Source organism: Giraffa tippelskirchi, chromosome 1 (genome assembly GCF_054371585.1).
Source record: "Giraffa tippelskirchi isolate mGirTip1 chromosome 1, T2T-mGirTip1v1.2.pri, whole genome shotgun sequence".
NCBI lineage: Eukaryota > Metazoa > Chordata > Mammalia > Artiodactyla > Giraffidae > Giraffa > Giraffa tippelskirchi.
In genome coordinates this window covers 54,320,208-54,328,019 of record NC_137275.1, presented here as the reverse complement: position 1 = coordinate 54,328,019, position 7,812 = coordinate 54,320,208, and positions in this window count along the sequence as shown.

Genomic DNA, 7,812 nt, shown 5'->3' with positions numbered 1-7,812 from the left:
TATATATTTTTCATTCAAAGTTTTCAAAATCCAGTGTGTGGGGGACTTCCCTGGTGGTCCAGTGGGTAAGACTCAATGCTCTTAATGCAGAGGGTCTGGGTTCAATCCCTGATCAGAGAACTAGATCCCACATACCACAAATAAGACTTGACAGAGCCAAACTAATTAATTGATTAATTTTTAAAAATTCAGTGTGTGTTCTAAATTACAGCACATCTCATCTGGACTGCCTGCATTTCAGGTGTTCCATGGTCACATGTGGCTAGTGGCTACCATATTGGATGACCTGAGTCTAGGTGGGTTTATCATAGCCATGCAAATAAGTACAAGCCTAAGTCTAGTTAACAGCAGCTCAAAGAGCTAACTCAACATAGAAGTTTCATATCTGAGACTCTAGGCACCTCTTTGCTTCTCTCAACAGCAGTTTTTGCCACTCTTAAAAATTGCACTCATCTCACACGCTAGTAAAGTAATGCTGAAAATTCTCCAAGCCAGGCTTAAGCAATACGTGAACCGTGAACTTCCAGATGTTCAAGGTGGTTTTAGAAAAGGCAGAGGAACCAGAGATCAAATTGACAACATCCGCTGGTTCATCGAAAAAGCAAGAGACTTCCAGAAAAACTTGTATTTCTGCTTCATTGACTATGCCAAAGCCTTTGACTGTGTGGATCACAATAAACTGTGGAAAATTCTGAAAGAGATGGGAATACCAGACCATCTGACCTGTCTCTTGAGAAACCTGTATGCAGGTCAGGAAGCAACAGTTAGAACTGGACATGGAACAGACTGGTTCCAAATAGGAAAAGGAGTACGTCAAGGCTGTATATTGTCACCCCGCTTATTTAACTTATATGCAGAGTCCATCATGAGAAACGCTGGGCTGGAAGAAACACAAGCTGGAATCAAGATTGCCGGGAGAAATATCAATAACCTCAGATATGCAGATGACACCACCCTTATGGCAGAAAGTGAAGAAGAACTAAAGAGCTTCTTGATGAAAGTGAAAGAGGGGAGTGAAAAAGTGGCTTAAAGCTCAATGTTCAGAAAACTAAGATCATGGGATCTGGTCCCATCACTTCATGGGAAATAGGTGGGGAAACAGTGTCAGATTTTATTTTTTGGGGCTCCAAAATCACTGCTGATGGTGATTGCAGCCATGAAATTAAAAGACGCTTACTCCTTGGAAGGAAGGTTATGACCAACCTAGAGAGCATATTTAAAAGTAGAGACATTACTTTGCCAACAGAGGTCCATCTAGTCAAGGCTATGGTTTTACCAGTGGTCATGTATGGATGTGAGAGTTGGATGGTGAAGAAAGCTGAGTGCCGAAGAATTGATGCTTTTGAACTGTGGTGTTGGAGAAGACTCTTGAGAGTCCCTTGGACTGCAAGAAGATCCAACCAGTCCATCCTAAAAGAGATCAGTCCTGGGTGTTCTTTGGAAGGACTGATGTTGAAGCTGAAACTCCAATACTTTGGCCACCTCATGCGAAGAGTTGACTCATTGGAAAAGACCCTAATGCTGGGAAGGATTGGGGGCGGGAGGAGAAGGGGATGACAGAGGATGAGATGGTTGGATGGCATCACCGACTCGATGGACATGGGTTTGGGTAGACTCTAGGAGTTGGTGATGGACAGGGAGGCCTGGCGTGGTGCGATTCATGGGGTTGCAAAGAGTCGGACACGACTGAGTGACTGAACTGAACTGAATTCCACACTCAGATGTTTCTTTTTGGATCCATGGCAATGTAAACATTCTGCCAATTAGATGTGACCTGTACTGTTGTTTTTTAACAAAAACTTTGTTAAGATATAATTCATATATCATAAAAATTTCACCCATTTGAAGTGAACAATTCAATGACTTAAGGTAAAGTCACAGGATGTGCAACCATTACCACAAACTTTTTCAACACCCTGCAAAGAGCCACATCCCTTAGCTGTCACCTTCCAATGCCCCATTTGCCTCAGACCTAGACAATCACTATAGATTGTACTAATCTCTATAGATTTGCCTGAGTATTTCATATAAATGGAATCATGTAAAATGTGGTTATATGTGGTTTTTTCCACTTAGCTTAATCTTTTCAAGATTCGTCCATGTTGCAGCATGTATCAAGTTTCATTTTTTTGTTGCTAAATAACTTTTCATTGTATGGGTATACCACATTTTATTTATCGATTCATCAGCGAATGGAAATTTGTGTTGTTTACACTTATGGCTGTTATGAATATATAAAAATTCATGTACAAGTTTTGGGTAGACATTCTCTCTTGGGTATATACTTAGATACTTAAGCGTGAAATTTCTACTTCGTATGTAAATATGTTTAGCCTTTTGAGGAGTTCCAGGCTAGCTGCATCATTTATCTTTCCACTAACAGTGTATAAGAGCTCCAATTTCGCCACGTTCTTGCTAACACTTGTTGTCATCTGACTTTTACTATAGTCTTCTTATGAATGAATTTGTATCTCATTATGGTTTTAATTTGCATTTCCTTGATAACTAATGATGTTGAACATCTTTTCATGTGTAAATTCAGTTCAGTTCAGTCGCTCAGTCATGTCCGACTCTTTGCGACCCCATGAATTGCAGCACGCCAGGCCTCCCTGTCCATCACCAACTCCTAGAGTCTACCCAAACCCATGTCCATCAAGTGGGTGATGCCTTCCCACCATCTCATCCGCTGTCATCCTCTTCTCCTCCTGCCCCCAATCCTTCCCAGCATTAGGGTCTTTTCCAATGAGTCAACTCTTCGCATGAGGTGGCCAAAGTATTGGAGTTTCAGCTTCAACATCAGTCCTTCCAATGAACACCCGGGGCTGATCTCCTTTAGGATGGACTGGTTGGATTTTCTTGCAGTCCAAGGGACTCTCAAGAGTCTTCTCCAACACCACAGTTCAAAAGCATCAATTCTTCAGCGCTCAGCTTTCTTCACCATCCAACTCTCACATCCATACATGACCACTGGAAAAACCATAGCCTTGACTAGATGGACCTCTGTTGGCAAAGTAATGTCTCTGCTTTTAAATATGCTCTCTAGGTTGGTCATAACTTTCCTTCCAAGGAGTAAGTGTCTTTTAATTTAGCTGTTTGTATATCTTCTTTGAAACCTTGCTGAACTTGTTTATTAGTCCTACTAGTTTTCCAGCGGATTCCTAAGTAGTATTTCCTATAAATAAGATCATGTCATTTGCAGAATGTCATCTTCTTCCTTTCCAAAATGGGTACTTTTTATAACACTTGTCTAATGGCATTCCCTGGTGGCTCAGATTGTAAAGAATCCACCTGCAGTGTGGGAGACCTGGGTTTGATCCCTGGGTTAGGAAGATCCCCTGGAGAAGGGCATGACTACCCACTCCAGTATTCTTGCTTGGAGAATTCCATGGACAGAGAAGCCTGGCAGGCTACAGTCCATGGGGTAACAAAGAATCGGACATGACTGAGTGACTTTCACTTTCACTTTTGTCTAACTGCCCTGGCTAGCACTCCCAGTACGATGTGGAACAGAATTGATGAGAGAGGTCTGATGCCAAGGTTCTTTACCTATTGAGAGCAGTTCCCAAATATCAGGGAAGAGTTTTGAGAACCATTAAGTATGAGGTTAGCTGTGAGTTTTCCATCTATGCTTTTATTTTTTTAAACACCAAAACCATTTTGTATTGGGGTATAGCCCATAAACAGTGTCGTAATAGTTTCAGGTGAACAGTGAAGGGACTCAGACATACATATACATGTATCCATTCTCCCCCCAAACCTCCCTTGCATTCAGGCTGGCACATAACATTGAGCAGAGTTCCATGTGCTATACAATAGGTTTTTGTTGGTTATCCATTTTAAATATAGCAGTGTGTACATGACCTTCCCAAATTCCTTAACTATTCCTTCCCCCCGCCACCGCCCTCCACCACCACCCCCCTCCCCCAACCCAGCCCTGGAAACCATGAGTTAATTTTCTAAGTCTGTGAGTCTCTTTCTGTTTTGTAAATTCATTTGTATCATCCCTTTTCAGATTTCGGAATTTCCCATCCACTTCTAGTTTGTGAGTACTTTTTTCAGGAAGAGGTAGAAAGTATGGTTTCTTTTTCTGTAGTATTTAAAAAAATGTTTTTAATTTTTTTTGGCTGCTCTTGGTCTTCACTGCTGCAAGCTGGCTTTCTTGAGTTGCAGCCAGCAGAGGCTACTCTTTGCTGTGGTGTGCTTTGCAGTGCTTCCTCTTGCAGAGCATGGGATCTAGAGCACAGGCTCAGTAGTTGTGGTGTGCGAGTTTGTTGCTCCATGGCATGTGGAATCTTCCCACACCAGGGATCGAACCCATGTCTCTTGCATTGACAGGTGGATTCCCAGTAGGGAAGTCCCCAGAGTATGGTTTCTCACTCAGCAAGGAAGAGAACTAGTTTGAGGGATGCCTCTCCCAGCAGAGTTAATACAGTTGACCCTTGAACAAAACAGGTTTTAGAGTGCCTAATCTGATTATAACTTTACAGGTGGCCCTTTGTAACTGCAGTTCCTCATCCTCAGATTCAACCAACTGCAAATAGTGTCATGCTGTAGTACTTTTTTTTTTTTTGGAAAAAAATCTGTAAGTGGACCAGTGCAGTTCAAACTTATCTTGTTCAAGGGTCAGCTGTACTCACAGCTGTGTTCCATTCCTTCCATCCCTCCCTCCATATTTTCCCAACAGAAAGCACAATTCCTCTCTCCCACTTGACCCTAGAGTTCAAATTGTGCCCCATGAAGCTGGCTAGGAATGAAAAATGGCATCAGTTAGACATCTGGCATTGAATCAATTCCCCCTTAACTAGTTAAAATTTTCCAGCAATTTTTTTTTAAAGTTGCCACCTGAGTAAATCTTAGACCAAGGCCAGTCTGTCTCCAGCTACCAACCTGGGTGTTTGGCTTCATGAAAAGTTGATAAGCACCTTTGTACGCAGTTTTGGTCCAAGTTTTTTATTGTCACCTTAGGATAAATTTCTGGAAAGAGTGAATAAATGCCTTGGGTGGTTTTTTATGTTTACTGACAGTTTCTATCACTTTTGTGAATTACTTGTTCACATCATTGCATATTTCTTTATCAGGTTTATGTTTTCAATACTTAATCATACCTTCTGTTTTATGTTATTGACACTCACCCTCTGTCAAACTTTTTGTAAACATCTTCCCTCATTTTTTATCTTTTTATCTCATGATCTTTCAAACCAACAAATATGTACCTTTTTATATAAACAAGTAAGTTGACTTTCTCTTTGCTATTACTGTCAGTTAGTTGTGTGTTGGTGAATCAGGTTGACTTCCTAGGTGGCTCAGTGGTAAAGAATCCGTCGTCTGCCAAGCAGGAGACATGAATTCAATCCCTGGGTTGGGCAGATCCCCTGGAAAAGGAAATGGCAACCCACTCCAGTATTCTTGCCTGGGAAATCCCATGGACAGAGGAACCTAGTGGGCTACAGCCCATACGGTTGCAAGAGTCAGATGTGACTTGGGTACAAGATGTGACAGGCTACAAAAAATAAAAAGCCTCATTTTTTTTAGCACTTGCCAATATCTATGGTTTAAGTATTTCCACTACAGCTGATTTCTAACTACCAACTGACTGCTTGCAAAATTCCTTAATATTTAACCACTGGTTCTCACAAGTCTTTATAAATCAGCTCCATCAGACTACTGCTGCATTTTGCTTTTAGGTTAAAAGAGTTCATCATAAAAAGGACAGATAAATAAATGTGTATGTGTTCTTCTCAAGGGCTTCCCAGGTGGCTCAGTGGTAAAGAATCTGCCTGTCAATGCAGGAGACATGAGTTTGATCCCTGGATCAGGAAGATCCCCTGAAGGAGAAAATGGCAACCCACTCCAGCATTCTTGCCTGGGAAATCCCATGGAGAGAGAAGCATGGCAGGCTGCAGTCTGTGGGGTCGCAAGAGTCGAACACGACTGAGCAACCAAGCATGCACACACGTTCTTCTCAAAGGTCATTTTTAAAGTTAATTTAATTTTCTATTATCTAAGAAACATGTTTACTGAAGAAAACTCAGGAAAGACAAATAAATAAAGATAAAAATTCAAATCAATAATAATCTTACCAGATAAATACATCAGTATCATTTTTGTAGCAAACATGCAGACTTTTTAATATTTATATTAACATGCTTTAGGCTCTTGATGCCGGTCACTAAATTGCTAAGCAGTAAATTTGTGCAGCTTACACACACACACACACACACACACACACACACATTCCTGAGATGGCGTTGGACCAAGTATTCTGTTTTGTAATCTCTTAATGTGAGAGACCTGGGTTCGATCCCTGTGTTGGGAAGATCCCCTGGAGAAAGGATAGGCTACCTACTCCAGTATTCTGGCCTGGAGAATTCTAGTATTCTGGCCCAGGTTGCAGAGGCAGACACGACAGAGTGACTTTCACTTTCTTTTTTCTTAATCCAACCAGCTGGTTTGACAGATTATGGTGTAGGGTATTGACTAGAATTTTTCCTATGACTTGGGTCCAAAACCAAGCACTAGGAAGTGTAATTTACCCCCTATTTTAAGGATAGCTGCCAACAATTGGGGCAAGCACTTCCTGAAGCAGTTGAATCAGACAGTGCAAACCCCACCTCCTCGCCATGCTCACATTTTCCCCAGGCACACATGCATACAGGGGAGGCAGTGAAAGGGTCAGCAGGACTGAGATATCTGTTTGTGATGTGAAGCTGCAGCCTATGATATGGGGAAAGGAGATGAGCTTAAATGGAATTGGAGATTGAAAATGCTAAGCTATATTGCATTGTTAACACCTCAAAAGAACTGAAGAGGTCGGAAATCTGCTCACAAAAATTACTTCATACTTAGACTTGACTCTTGAGACTCCTTATAAACTAACTATAACTAGAAATCCCCAGAAAGTCCCTGTGGCTTTAGAAATCCCTTGAAGTCCCTTTCACTGCCTATAATTTATTCTCATTCTCTTCTAATCAAACAAATCTCCAGAAATCTAGAAGAAATTGACTTCCCCTTTTCCTAGTGTGTGGGTTTTTCTTTTTTCTTTTCTATGTTCTCATTCTCATTAGGGCTTCCCTGCTAGCTCAGATGGTAAACAATCCATCTGCAGTGTGGGAGACCTGGGTTAAATCCCATGGTTGGGAAGATCCCCTGGAAGAGGGCATGGCAACCCACTCCAGTATTCTTGCCTGGAGAATCCCCATGGACAGAGGAGCCTGGCAGGTTGCAGTTCATGGGGTTGCAAAGAGTTAGACATGACTGAGTGTCAAAGCATTCTCCTCCATTTATATTGCAGTCATCCTAGTCATGTCTCTTAACCATGCTCTCACACCCCTCCATCCCATTCTCTCTGCCAATCTCTCCCTTTCCTGGACTTCAGAACTGTGAGAAATACATTACTGTTGTCTAAGCCACCCAGACTGTGGTGCGTGGCATGGCAGCCCTAGCAGACCCATACACCATTCCTCTCAATGATGGTCATGAGTCAGGCAGCCCCCCTACCCTCGTCCATCCACATCCTCATCCCCATCCTCACAGCAGGTCCTGAAAAGGGGCTCAACTTTTATTATAACTTCAAGGGGAGGTCATTAGATCTTTTTAAGCAGGGGGATGGCTTAAAATAATTTATATTTTAAGAACAATTCCTCTGATTGCTGTTTGGAGAATGTATGAAGCAAGAGTAAAATCAGGGAGGCCAGTTAGGTTACTGTAGTCATACAGGTGAGAAATATTGTTGGCTTAGTCAAGACAGACATCAGGAAGTCAAGAAGAAATCCAAAGCCATCTCCCTACAAGTCTAGAACCTCTACTTGCTGC